The following is a 13,918-nucleotide window of genomic DNA, read 5'->3' on the forward strand; positions in this document are numbered from 1 at the left end:
GGGCTGGATGTGGGGTAGGTACCCAGAAAGTGTGTTGATGAGACCCAAGAATGATCGACAAAGGGGACTGGAGAGGTGCTTCGGCCTGGCTTGGCAGCAGCCCATGTAACACTACCTCACTGCAGGCATCGTGCAGGTGGCCGAGTGCCCCAGATTTTCTAGGACAGCCCTGGTTTCAGATCCTTCATGCATTGTTCTTGAGTGCCCCTGCCTGAACAGGCATTTGGGCTCCGCTTTGGAAGTCCTGGCTGCTGTGGTATAGCCCTCATGATCACACTCTTTGATCATTTTCAGAGCGCTCACTCTTCACTGCCTTTGCATCTGGCCAGGGGATGGGGCAACCCCATTTGCCCACTTTTTTCAGGTGAGGAAATTGAAGCCCAGAGTGAGCAAGTGACTTGCTTGGGCCCACACAGACAGTTAATGCAGAGATCTGGCCTGAACCCATGACGCCCCTCTTCTGGCCACTTCACCTTCCACTTTGAAAGCTCAAAACTTTCTGCATTGTGGTATTGAAGCCTTATTCATTCGGTCAGCCTTTGTAGCCTAGCGTGCTAGACCGTAGGAACCCAACAGCCTGCTTTGCATTTCAACTACTTCCTGGCCATGTGGCTTTTGGTGAGTTCCTTTCTGTCTCTGTGCCTCAGTTTCTTCATTGATAAAATGGGAGTAAACACCACATGGGGCGGTTGTGAGAATTACCGGGTTAAGTGTCTGGATCAGAGAGAGGGTTCTGGAGGGCCTGCCGATGGTGTTCACAGAGCTGGATTGATCAGAGCAGCTCACAGTCTAGTGAATGTGAGGTGGGAGGCAGATGTGTTCACCACGAAAGAGCGTTCAAGTGGATGGGTGAGGTCTGAGGTACACTGAGCCCCGCCTGGCGGTGGGCGGAAGGACCGTTTCCATCACTCCCACACTATTCAGAGGCATTCAGAAAGGCTCCTCCATCCATGGACAATACTTGGAGCAGGGTGTGAAGGAGGCAAGGAGGGCACTGGCCTAACCCTTGCAGAGAGCAGCCTCCAAAACTACTCTGCACAGAGGATGTTCACTCACTACCTACTGCAGCTGGAGCATCTGGGCCCTGCTGTGGGGTGGGGTAGGGGTGGGGTCGAGAAGAGGTGGAAAGACCCAGTTGCTTTGTCCCAGAGGCAGGCACAGAGTCCTGCCTGGGAGCCCTGGCATGGGGTAATTGTCTGTTGTTCATCATCTAGTAAGCCAGCTCTCCACCTTCTTTCTGCCTGCCTTCTTTCCGTCCTTCCTCTCGGCATCTGTCTGTGCAGCATAAAGAGCCCCTCCCAACACAGCCACCAGTGATCCGCCTCCAGGCTAGTGTTGACACCCCAGCCCACCCGGAGACCCATTTATTCTGCCACTGGGGCATAGGGCCCAGTTTTAATCATCCTCGCTCCACTGTGAGATACAGATGGTTGTATTATTAATAGTCATAATTAATCAGCATCCACAGAGGAGCTTTTCCCTAGGCAGCAGATCCTCAGGACAAGCAGCCCTGGGAGGTCCCATTCCAGTCCCCACTTTACAGACAGGGGAAGTGAGGCTGGGAGAAGCGGGAGGACTTACCCGAGGTGGAGCTGGGTATGGACCCCTGCTCAGAGCTCCGATCTGACGACAGCCTGCAGTGTTACTGTCTGCAAATGGTCTGGAAATGGACTGTTCACCCCACCAACCCATACCTAGGTCCTAGGGTGCCAATTGCTGAGAAGCTTTCAGCACTGGGGATGGGAGGGTGGTGCTCAGGCTGGTGGTGCACTTTGAGATCTCAGGCTGAGAGTGAAGGAAGAAAGGTGGGATGGGAAAGAAAGGCCCGAGGGAGGCAGGACGTAGTGGGCCGGCAGAACCGGGGTCTCATGGGGGTGAGGGTGGGGAGGTGGCCTTGGGTGGAAGGAAAGCCAAATACCACCTGCCTCCTCCTAATACACACAGATGGTGGGTCAGGGCCTGATGTTGGCTGCTTCTCTGCTCTAAGCTCTGCATCCCAGGGACAGTGATTTAAATGCTTGCAGCAGGCAGCATCCTGATTTATGGGGCTGTTTTGGACAGGCCTGAGTACATCAGCACAGCGGCAGTGAGGGGCTTCTTGCACAGTTCTGCAAGCCCACCTTGCTGCCAGCCACCTGCTCCCCTGCCTGGCTCCTGGGGCTGACCACCACCAAGGTCCCTATTCATGTGTGTGCACCTGAGGCTGTCCACACCCCAGCCCGCAGCCCATAAGCTGTGTTAGCCCAGCATGCAGGTGTGTGCTGCTCTTGGCCTGTGTGCAGATGAACACGGGTGTGCCCAGGCACACACGTGTGTGTCTACCTGCACTCTGCAGGCAGCCATGTGCCCATGTCCTCGGGGCTGCCTCTCTCTGGGTCGATCTGTTGGTGGCTCTGGGAGGTGGATGTCTGTTCACTGTCCTGTGTGTGTCCCAGTGTGGATGTGTACTGGTAAGGGGTGTACACTCCTCTGTGCAAGTGTGCCTGTGCACATGTGTCTGTGTGCACACACGTGTGGGCATGCAGCTACCACCTCATTCTGTCTTTTTCACTATGGGTGCTATCCATACTCACATCCTTGCGTGTGTTACACACCCAGTGCCCAGCGTGGCTGGGCTGCCCCTGCCTGATTGTTAGGCTCACGGATAAGACTCTGCCATTGTAAATGAGTGTAGGAGTGCCCCAGCCCAGGAGTCCTAAAGCAAGTGGGAAGGAAGCCTCATCTGTCCTCAGCATCTCCGCCTCACCTCCATATGGATGGTGCTGGAGAGGGAAGGCTGTGAGGGAGGGATGTGGTCCCTGCCCCCATACCCCCACGCTGTGTTCCTCATCTGCCCTTTATTTCTTCCCACTATGCCCACGCGCTCGCCCATATTCTGTGCCAGGCCTTGAGGGCAGCCCCGGGTCGTGGGGGAAGCCCAGTCAAGAGTCAGGCAGCCCAGTGCACAAACGCAGGCACTGTTGCCATCATGTGGTCCTGGACAGCCCCTCTGCCTCTCCCATCCTCAGTGTTTTCCCACCTGCAAAATGGCCTTAGCAACAGCCACCTCATGGGGTTACTGTGAGGACTAAGAGGGTGCAGAAACTGCTAGAGAAATCAAGTTCCTTCCCTCAGCAGACTTCAGTCTCCCTGTCTGTAAAATGGCAATGATGACCCTCACCAGTGGTCTCACGGAATGTTTTGAAGGTCAGATGAGAAGAAGGTTCAGTGAAGGCTGGAGGGTGGTCTCCACAGCACTGGTTCCAGCTCTGAGCGAAGGAGATGAGGGGTGCTGGGGACTTGGCAGTGGGGGGACCTGCAGGGCCGGGGCCAGATGCCTGCATCCAAACTCACATGCTGCCACCCTCTGGCCTTGGGATGCAGGAAGCTCACTTCATCTTCATCTGCGTCTGTGTTATCCTTAGATTCCTCGTCTTTCCAGTAGCCATGTTCAGAGTAGTGTTGACCTCCTGGCATGGTAGGAGGATTCAGGAGAAATGCGGGTGGAGTTTAGCACAGAGCTCGACACAAAGCAGCTGTTTGAATCAGTGGTATTTGTTATTCCTGTTGCCGGCCCTATTCCCATACCGGTGGCCACGAGGTCTGGAAGCACAGGTGAATGCACGGCGGGTGGTGCATTAATATCACACTGGGATACCTGTTAGTGAGGTTTGATTTGTGTGTCCAGATTTGATGTCCATCAGTCCCACTGAAGAAGAGTTCAAGCTTTTCTTGAACTTAGAGGGCTTAGAGGGCTATGCTGAAACTGGCAGCCTCAGCCTGCAAGAGGTGCCCTGGGGAAGGAGGGGGCTGGTACTGCAAAGGAGCTGGCTCCTGGGACTCTGAATGCTGTGCTCCCCGCAGCCACCCAGCCCCGAGATAGGAAGCCAGTGGTTACATTTACTCCTGTTTCTTTTGAACCACGTGGTGGCTGCACCACAGCTGGCTTGAAGTCTCCGAAAGAAGGGCCCACAGGGGACATGATGTCTTACCTGAGCCAGGTGAGGACTGCAGCCCCCCGCCAGCACTGCAGTCTGGGGCTTCCAGTTTCACCATAGTTCCTCTAAGCTGCCTGGAATAAGGGCTTGAACTCATGAACTTCATGACCGATGGACATGAAGTGTGGAAACATAGATGATACCACATTAACAGGTATCCCAGTGTGATATCAATACATCATCTGCCATGTATTCAACTGTGCTTCCAGAAGAAGTGGCCACTGGCAGCGAGGGGCTGCTTGCACAGTTCTGCAGATGGCTGCCAGCCCACCTGCTCCCCTTGTGCAGCTCCTGGGCTGACCACCACCAGGGCCCCCGTGCACAGAGCCCATGAGCAGTCCCCATCAGCTATGGGCTTCCCAGTCTGTGCCCAACTTAATGATAGCTGCTAGGGTTGAGTAGAGGCTGCAGTGTCCCCATCCCAGCAGGGGCTTCACTGAAGAAACGAGGCCTTGGCACCCAGGCCAGGGCAGGGAGGAGAGAGCTGGTAGACACAGCCAGGGCTGCAGGGGCTGGGAGCTCATGGAGTCCAGGTGGGCAGGCAAGGGAGGAGGCAAGCCAGGCTGGAGCCAGGCCTTGAAGGACAAAGAGGATTTAGCTCACCAGAAGGGATGGCATTCCAGGACAGAATTGTATAGGCAGAAGTTTGGAGTCATTCCTGGGGAAAGGCGTAAGACGTTTGGCCTGCTCTGGCCACACAGTCTTTGCTCTCGATGGCCAGTGGCTGTGGGGTGTAGCAGATTGCCAGGCTTTGGGGTGGCAGGGGAGGCACACCCTCAGGCCTGAGCCAAGAGAGGTCAAGTGGGCCCACACAGGCCAGAGCCTGAGACCTTGGCAACCAGCTACTCAGAGCTCTCGACTCAAGAGTTCATGATTCATTTGTGGCCAATTTCTCCTGGCTTTGCCTGGAAATTCCCAAGCTCGCCCCTTCCCTCACCTTAGGGAGTTCCAAGGATATAGTCTCACGCTTGGCCGAGAACACCTCACCCAGTATGCAGGGAATGGTTTTAAAATTACAGCAGGTGTGATGTAGGTTAGCTATTAGGAAGAACTGAGCTAGGGCTGCGGGCTGGGGGCTGGGGTGGTTTGTTTGAGTGTTTGGAACGAATGCGAACAGAACTCGGTCTAGCGTAAAGTGTTGTAGCAGTTACAAAGGGGGAGCTAGAGCTTGACCCAGAGTAGGACTTGGCTGGGCTGAAAAAGCAAGGGCATATGCAAAGGCCCTGGGGCATGAACATCCAGGGCATGAGTAATTGTGGTATAGTTGGAGTGTAGAGGATGTGAGAGACTTCTAGAAGTGCGGACACAACTCAAACGTGCAGGACTCGAGAATTTGGCAGTGGGACGTGCTGGCAGCGGGGAGTCAGGGCTGGTGCCTGAGGCAGGGACAGGTGTGTTTGATTTGGGTTACAGGGTCTCTTGCCCATTGCTGTCTGGATTCTGCTGGTCAGCAGATCTTTGACAGCCTGCTCTGTGCCAGGTCGGACCATGCTCTGCATGGGTCTTGTACCTGTGTGGAGGCTGAACTAAAGGGAGGGGTTACTGTAGCAATTCAGGTGTGAGCGCGGGTGTGTGCGGGAGCAGGGGAATGGCTGATGACTTCAGACCCACTGGGCTCCATCACCGAAAGTTCCTGAAGCCCAAGTGAGGTGGCAGAGGTGTTGGGGTAGGCTTCAGGAACTCTGTGTTCCTGGCAGGCTCTGTGGACAGGCAACCTGGAAACCACCCCTGTGGGGTAAGATCACCGTGGCTCAAGGAGCCTGGAATATGTATCTGTCATGTGCAGGGGAGGGGCGCATACGAGGCCCAGAGAGAGGAAGGTTGATGGCACAGCCCAGCCAGAACTTGGGGTCCTGTCTCCCAATCCTGGCTGATTGTACACGTATCCCACCACCTGCCCATTCCTGCAGATCTAAAGATACTTTCCTGGAACCAGGCAAAACAGAGCAGCCTGATTGTCTGGATCAAAACGTCTGGGCGTTTGGGGAGGGAGGGTTCCTTTATATCTTTCACAACTTAGCAAATTTAATTTCTTCTGATTATTTCTTGACAGTCCCAGGCGTTGGTGGTAAACAACCGCTCTCCCCAGAATGTTTCCCTGTGACAGCAGCTTTCTCTGGCGAGGGTGCTATCAACACTTGGCAGCGCCTCCTCCCGGCTCCCGGCTCTCGGCTCCCAGCTCCTGAGCTCCTGAGCTCCTGAGCTCCTGAGCTCCTGGTCTCTTGAGCAAGGCAGCAAGTGAAGGCTTCTGCATGCAGAGCTGGCCCTGTGTGCTGGGGCAGGGACAGGCCTAGCCTCTTTGTTTCCCGCAGCTGCCCGCCTGGCTTCGGAGCCTCGAGTGGCCTCTGGTTGTGGATGGTCCCCGAGCAGCGAGGCTGGGTGGTATCAGGTGTCTGCTGGCTCCCACAGTCCTGGTGCCGAGGCCCTTGGCATGGCTCAGTGGCAGGAGGGAGCCTGTCTCCTGAGGGCGGCTCTGCCAGGCCTGTCTGTGGCTGAGAGACTGGCAGCATCCTGGGCTCACAGCCTCCGTGGTCTGCGTCACACTGGCTTAGGTGTCCTGAGTCAGAGCCAGGAAATGGATCTGCTGTGCGGGGGTGGAGGTGCCACTGCCCAGGCAGCTGGGGTGAACCCCAACCTCTTGCCCGTCCACACTTGGGGGTGCTGGCCTCGTGCTTCCCTCCCCTGGCTTGGCCTGAATGTGCCCAGCGCCTGGAGGAGAGGCTGAGGTTCCAGCCTGCTCCACACTCCACTGCCTTGCTCAGGGCCCCACCCACCGACTGTTTTTGGCAGGATGGGTGCCCAGCCACAGGCACTGCCCTATGCTGTGCTTTTGCCTGAGTTATTTTATCACCTTCTTCTAGAATGCCCTTTCCAACTTGTTGTCTGGGCGATTTTCTGCTCCTCATCCAAGAATGTACCCAAGAATAGCTTTTTTGGTGAAGGCTTCCCTGGCACCCCCACTCTGGCCAAGGCTGTTCCCCTTTCCTCTGACTCCCCTCTCCATTGACGGGTCCTGTGACAGTGTAGTATATTCACATTTGGAGCCCGTTTGCCTGTGTGGGTGCCTTGAGGCTTTTTCTCTGTGGGTGCTACAGGACTGATGTGTAATATCAGCTCAATAAAGCAGGCTGGATTTAATTAAGGGGGTTCCTGAAGGCGGTGCTGGAGTCTCCCTTTGTTAGTGGCGTGGTGAAGAGGAGGCGGGAGTTTGGAAATGGAGAGAGGCTGACTTGCCGGCTTGCCCCTGCCCCCGATTGCCTCCGAGGGCAGCGCTGCCCCCCTGACTGCTGGGGACTGGGGCGGCCCCCCTCCGTTTCCATCCAGCGGCAGCCTTCCCTGCCCGGCAGGAGCCGGCTCCCCAGGTTGCCGGAGTGATCACTCTCCAGAAAACACCCCAGTGGAAACTGCATGAATGATTGATAAGAGCTGAGAGCTGTTTAATTTTTTCCCCCTGTTTAATGGCTATCAATAATTTAATATGCTCTCTGTATGTTTTTAAGAAATAGCACCCATTTCGCCGTCTCCGGTTTAGCGGGCTAAATGATTTAAGTGTTGGAAATGTGCTCTGAGGATGGAGGTTGAGTGAGTTGGACAAATCTGGAGGCTGGGGGTGGGGGGAGGTGGGTTCAGAGCCAGCCGCTGCATCTTGGCCTGGGTGTGTGTGAAGGTGGGAGGGAGAAGGGAGGGAGGGAAGGGGCGGGTAAAAGCCAGCTCCTCTCTGCTAAGAGCAAGATAATTGCTTTTCCGGGGCCTCACTGAGCAGCAGCTGAACAGCTGTTAGCAACCCCCCCACCACCACAATGCTAAGCTTTTTTTCTGGATTGCTCTGGGGCGCCCAGGGGGGCTAGGAAAGAGCTGCCACCGGTGTCACCGAGGCCTGCGAATCTCCCCTCCCCCTGACATCTTTGCCCCCTCCTAAAGCTTCTAAATCATTTTTATTTTAACGACGCAGTAAGGCTGCTGCCGGAGTGGTGTCTTCCAGATGGGGTGTGGATGGTGGAGTGGAATAAGGGACTCAGAGGGACCTGGTGGGTCATCTGCCAGTGCTCCCCCAAACTTTCCAGATGCAGACCATCACCTGGGAGGACTTGCTAAAAATTTAAATTTCTGGGCTGCCTTCCAGACCCATAGACTTCCATTCCCGGGGGAGAGGCTTGGGAAGCTGTGGGTTTAACTATCAGCCCAGGTGATTCTTATCAGAGGAGTTTGGGAACTACACATCCAGCTCTGTTCTGGTGCTTACAGCACCCACAGCACCACGGGGCAGCTCCCTTCTGCTTGCATGCCTCTGCAAATGAGGGACTCACCACCTCCCAAGGTAGCAGATCCACTTGTGGAAAGCGTGCTCGAGTCCAGAGCTGCTTCTGAAGTTAGGCTGTGACCTACCCGGCTGCCCTGGTGTGCTTAGAGTTCTCCCTGCTGCAGGATAGACCGTGTTTCCTGGGATCTGCTGTCCTTCCCTCTCCCAGCCTGGCCACTTTCTGGCTTGTTTAGGCCTCTCTATTGGGTAAGGAGCTTCCTGTCTTAGCAAAGGGTCCCGGAGGTGGGAGGCAGGAAGGTGGCAGGTGATGTGGCCTGCCTATAGTGTGTGAGCTGGCCGCATCATCCGATTGTTGGTAAGCATCATCACTGGTACAGTGGGGACCCCGAGGAACGCAGAAAGAGGCTGGGCTTCAGCACCACCTTGGCCTATCGGGGACTCCGATCCTCCCACAGGAGAGAAAACTGGCTGATCAGAGATCGTTGTGTCAGCCATAGCTCTTAGGTGACACTGCAGTGAACGTTTCCCCAGAGGCCACATATCTATTTAGGACAGAGCTGGAGCTGCAGATGTGTGTGGGGCAAGAGGCCCTTAGCGGGGAGGCCAGGCCAAGGCCCTGGCTTTGGGGATCAGCTGAGGCCCCAGCCCGTCCCTTACCTGAGGTTGGATGGGGGAGGGCTTCCGCCTTCTCAGTTACTCGGGGCTGATGGAAATTCATGGAGTCAATATGGGGAAGGATTTGGCGGAGCTGATGCCCACTCTGTCAGGCATTACAACTCTTCCTGCTGTCTGCCCAGCAGTTTGCGTCTTTTTGCCAGAGAGTGCAGCATTGTACGACTGCCATGGGTCTTGCCATTTTGCTTTAATAGAGAATTAAGAGGGGAAGAGTGGTACACATTGACTGGGCATCATGGTCTACTGCAAAATAGGGAGTTATAATCACCCCCATAAGCCCTGTAACTCTGTAGCCCCTTGCTGCACCCCCAGATTCAGCCCCACCTTGGTCTCTATGGGAGAAGGCTGAGCCCCCAGAAAAGTATGGCCCCGTTGGGTGCTGGCAGCTGACCCATCTTGTGACGGCCAGTTCCCTGTGTTTCCCATCCTCTCCTGAAGCCTGCTCTGGCCATCACAGTGTGGCTGAGGGTGTCTCAACCCAGGGGAAAGAGGAATAGGGTTGCCACCCAACCCTGACAGAGCCTCTGATTGGAGAGCTCTGAGAGCTGGGAAGGCAGAAGAGACACTTACACACCCTGGGGAAGACCCAGACCCAGAGAGAGGGCTGTGTTAGTATGGACACCAAGGCAAGTCCTGGGGAGGTTAGGGAGGGCTTCCAGGAGGAGGTGCCAGCTGACTGCAGGCTTGAGCATGGTAGGAAGGGGAAGGGCATCTTGGAGTCGAGGTGTGATGCAGTCTGTGGGTGTGCACAGAAGTGAGGTACAGCCTGCAGGATTGGGGATGGGCTACAGAGGCTGGCCGGCCAGGGCGGGGCTGACCTGATTCACCTGGGCAGAGAGCCATGGAAAGATTTGTCTTTAGTTCTCATTGAAGTGTCACATTCATGCAGAAAAGTGTGTATCTCCTAAGTTTGTAGCTTGACAAATTATCCTGAAGGGCACATGGTTCTGTAGTCGCCAGGCAGGTCAAGAAACAGCATTGTAACGCTGCTGGAGCCCCGTGCCCTCTAGTCACTGCCCGCCTCAAGGATACGGACTGTCCTGACTCCCAACAGCCTGCTGTTATCTCCTGCTACCCAGCAAACCACCTGAAAACTTGGTGGCTTAAAGCAGCCACCATTTATGAAACCTCACAATTCTGTGGTTTGGCTGGGCTTCCCCCCTGATTCCCTTGGGCTCATGTGACTCCAGTCACCTTGAGGGTTGGCTGGACTGAAAGGTCCAGATGGCCTCAGTCACAGGGGCAGTGGGTGTTGGCTGTTGCCAGGGCAGTTACCCAGCCTCCAGTAAGACAGACACCTCCCTCCATGGCCTGCAGCTCCCAAGAGAGGCAAGGCCAGACATGGCAAGACTTCTTGAGGCCTAGTCTCTATAACTCACAAAATGTCACTCACACTGAATCCTATTGATCTAAACCACTCTCCGGGCTGGCTCTCAGCAGGTGGAGAACAGACTCCGCCTCTTGATAGGAGGAACTCCAGAGGACCCCTGCCGTATTTCATCTATTAAAAGCGTAGAATCTTTATGCCCTTCTTGACCTTTATATAAATGGATCTCGTAAGTGCATTCTCTATTGTGCCTGGCTTTTTAAGTCAACATTATGTTTGCAAGATTTACCCGTGTCATTAGATGAAGCTGCAGATCACGCATTCCCAAGCCTGCCCAGCAGTTTGTTGTGTGGAAACACCAGTTGACCCATTCTGTGGTTGGCGGCCATCTGGGAAGTTTTCATTTTCTGGCTGTTATGAATGGCCCTGCTATGAGCATTCTAGCACATGTCTTCTGGTGAACATATGCACATTTTTCTGTGGACATGGAGTTGCTGGGTCATGGGAGAGGTCGCAGGGTAAGAGACCCTTTCAAACTGTTCTCCAAAGTGGTGGGACTAGTGTGTGCCCCACCAGCAGAAGGGGGCTTTACTGAGACCCAGCTGAAGATGGGCTGGAGGTGCATCTCATGGGTACGGGAAGGGGCTTCCGGTGATGTCCCCTCTGTCCGCCCTGAGCCTCAGGCCCCCAGGTCAGGGGAAGTAGGGCCATAAGGCTGATCACTCTGTTCTGATTGTGAGCTTTCCTGCTGCCCGTTTTTCACCCCAGGGGCCTCCCATGGCCTTCTCCTTTGTCCAGAAGCTGCCTTTCCCGGCCAACGTGACCCTTGACAGTCAGGGAGGCCAGGAGTCTGCAGACACAGAAGCTGGGGGGAGACAGCCACACAGCCTCCGTCCCTGAGGAGGTTTGTACTTCACTCCAGTCTTGCCCCTTGCCATGGGAGGAACCCTTTCCCTCTCAGGGCCTCAGTTTCCTCATTTGTAAAATGACAGGGAAAAGTATCAACCTCACCAAGTCTCTTTCTTCTTATCAACCTGACTCCGTATTCTAGAATGTAACAGAGGAAGGGATGGCGGAGGCCTCCTGACTGCAGCCGACCGTGTTGTTCCGTTTGTTCACTGCACCATTCATCCATCAGGGAGTCCCTGTGGTCCTTGTTAACCAGCTCAGCGGACAGAGAGAACTAGACTTCACATCCGATGTCCAGGAGCTGGGCCTGGAGCAGGAGATCGGCCTCTGCAAAGTGGGAGGAGGTGGGAGGAGGCAGGATCAGCCAGGTGCACAGCCCGCTGGGGACGCACAAGCAAGGAGGGGCAGGTGGGAGAGGGCTCCACGGAAGCACTTGAGCAGAGTCTCGAAGGCCAGGGGGCCCTTGAAAGACAGAGGTGTTGAGAAGCGCTCTGAGCGGGCCACCCGGCGTGTGCCAAGGCTGGAGGGCAAGGGATCTGGGGGGCTGGGCTGACTGGGGCCCAGTGGCGGGCGGGAAGTTTTGGCTGCTGCTGTGGTCCATGGCTTGCCAGGTGCGGGGCTGCTGGGCTGGCGCTGGGGCCTCGGATGTGACATTCAGGAGCTGCGCCTTTATTTGGCAGTGGCAAGGGTGCGGTATCCAGTGTCTAGGGGTAGCTCCACGTTGGGGCGCCAGTTCCATCTTCCAGGAGATGGCAGCCAGGATGTAGAGGTCCGTAAAGTGGTGAGGGCCTGCCCGCAGGGTCAGAGCTTGGAGCTCACCGATCTCTTTCCTCTCTCCCATAGGACCCACGGCAGCTGTGTTCTGATTTCGTACTGCTGCTGGGGCTGCCGCCTCCTCCTCCTCCGGACGCTCTCAGCAGACTTGAGTTCTGGTCCTTTGGCAGAGGCCTGGGCAGGTAAGCAGGATGCGCTGGCCCTCTGGTTCTTGCACCTGTGGATGCCAGGCAGACAGGGCGTGCGGGCCACCCGGAGTGCGTGGTGCTGTTTCAGGGTCCAGAGGGCTGGGGAGGGGATGGGGCTTCTTTCTCCATCTTTATTTCTTCCTTGGCCTTTTCCTCTCAAAGGAAGCCACAGTGGAGGGTGGTGAGTACCCTGACCTGGGACCCGGACGTTGGATTTTATTCTGCTGCCAACTCTCAGTGTACCCTTGGGTAGTGCTTTCCTTCTAGAGGGCCTCAGCTTTCTACTCTAGTCCATGGGAAAACAGTGATATCCGCTAACACGACAAGCACTTAACTGTATTCTGGGTACTGTGCAAAGCACCGTAGAGTTAGTACCTTTTCCAGCATCACAGCAGCCTGGTGAGGGCACAGCTGTAATCACCAGCATTGTGCACGTGGGAAAACTGAACCGCACTCAGGAAGCAACTTGCCTCAGGCGACACACCTGGCTGAGCCTAGGGTTCAAGTCCAGGTGTGTGCGGCTCCAAGTTCGCCAGCCACTGCCCCCGGCCTACTCTGCCTCTGGCCTTGCTTCCCTCTCCTGGCTTCCTCTTGGGGGTGGGGATCAGGGCAATTATGGATATGCTCAGAAGTGCTGGATCCTGTCTCAACTCAAGAAAAAGGGAGGGGGGCGTTTATCAGGTGACAGGCTCCTGGTGGGTCTGTGGTCATGACCCATTTGTGATGTGATGTGGCAGCCAGAGCCCCCTCTAAAGGAGGGGCGTGTAGGCTGAATAGGGCTTTCTTTCCCTCCACCCCTCAAGTAAGTTCTCCTAAGCTTGTATTAAACACTTGCTGTGTACCAACTCCTGCATTAGACACCGACTGTAGTGCGAGGGAAAGGTGCCTGTCCCACTCTCTGCTCTGTGGAGAGGCAGAGAGATCCCAGTGACGTGCAGTGTTGTGGCAAGCTCCATAACAGTGGCGTGGAGAGGGTTCAGAGGCTTGGGGGAGAATTCTGGGGAGGTGACCCCAAGTGAGCTACAGTGTGGGAGACAGAAGCAGTAGACGGGGCGGAGCCTGGCAGATGCGCATGCTCACACAGACATGCATGGCAGCTCGTCCCCAGCTAATACACACAGACGTGCAAATGCGCACTTCGTCACAAACATGTACACAGATGTTGCTTCTGCATGCCAGGTGAATGCACAGAGATAACACCTGCATGCACGTGCTTGCTCACATACACATGCACAAACTCATGTTGGAACTACACACAGATACGTAGCCCTCACAAGCACACGGCATTCACACACACACAAGGCAGGGTGCGTTCCAACAAGAACAGGCAGCTCCAAGGTTGATAGCTGTTCACTGGCAAAAGCTTCCAGCAGCTCCTGGGGGGCTCTGGGCAGCCCGGGCGGAGGCTGAGCTGCAGCTCTGTGTGTATGTGGAGGGTATGTTTTACTCACAGAGCTTCCTGTCTTGACTGTCCCTTGCCCATTTCTCCTTGGCAAACTCCCACCTGCAAATTAGATGTCACAGAGACTTGTTTGACCCCCAGCTCCTCCCTTCCGGCCTTTGCTCTGCGATACCTTCAGTAGCAGCAGTGACCTCTTGCACTATAGAGTTCTCTACAGTGTGCAAAGCCTTTTCACACCCTTGAGAGCTCCTAAAAAGCCCTGTTCCCATTTGCTAGATAGGAAAACAGAGGTTCAGAGGTACAACCACCCTAAGTTCCTGGGCTGAAGTCAGACCCACATCGGGCAGGGGTGTAGAGTCAGACCCACATCGGGCAGGGGTGTAGAGTCAGACCCACATCGGGCAG

General features: G+C 55.5%; 1 protein-coding gene across 7 annotated transcripts in view; it reads left to right on the plus strand.

Moving 5' to 3' along the window:
- ZMIZ1 (zinc finger MIZ-type containing 1) overlaps positions 1–13,918 on the plus strand; it is a 244,232-nt gene that overhangs the window by 38,524 nt on the left and 191,790 nt on the right. For all 7 annotated transcript variants that reach the window (XM_037727408.1, XM_017496874.2, XM_017496866.2 and 4 more), the window contains exon 2: positions 11,993–12,105. The gene's annotated coding sequence lies outside the window, so the exon portion shown is untranslated. The remainder of the gene's footprint in view (positions 1–11,992; positions 12,106–13,918) is intronic.

Source organism: Cebus imitator, unplaced genomic scaffold (assembly GCF_001604975.1).
Source record: "Cebus imitator isolate Cc_AM_T3 unplaced genomic scaffold, Cebus_imitator-1.0 Scaffold11, whole genome shotgun sequence".
NCBI lineage: Eukaryota > Metazoa > Chordata > Mammalia > Primates > Cebidae > Cebus > Cebus imitator.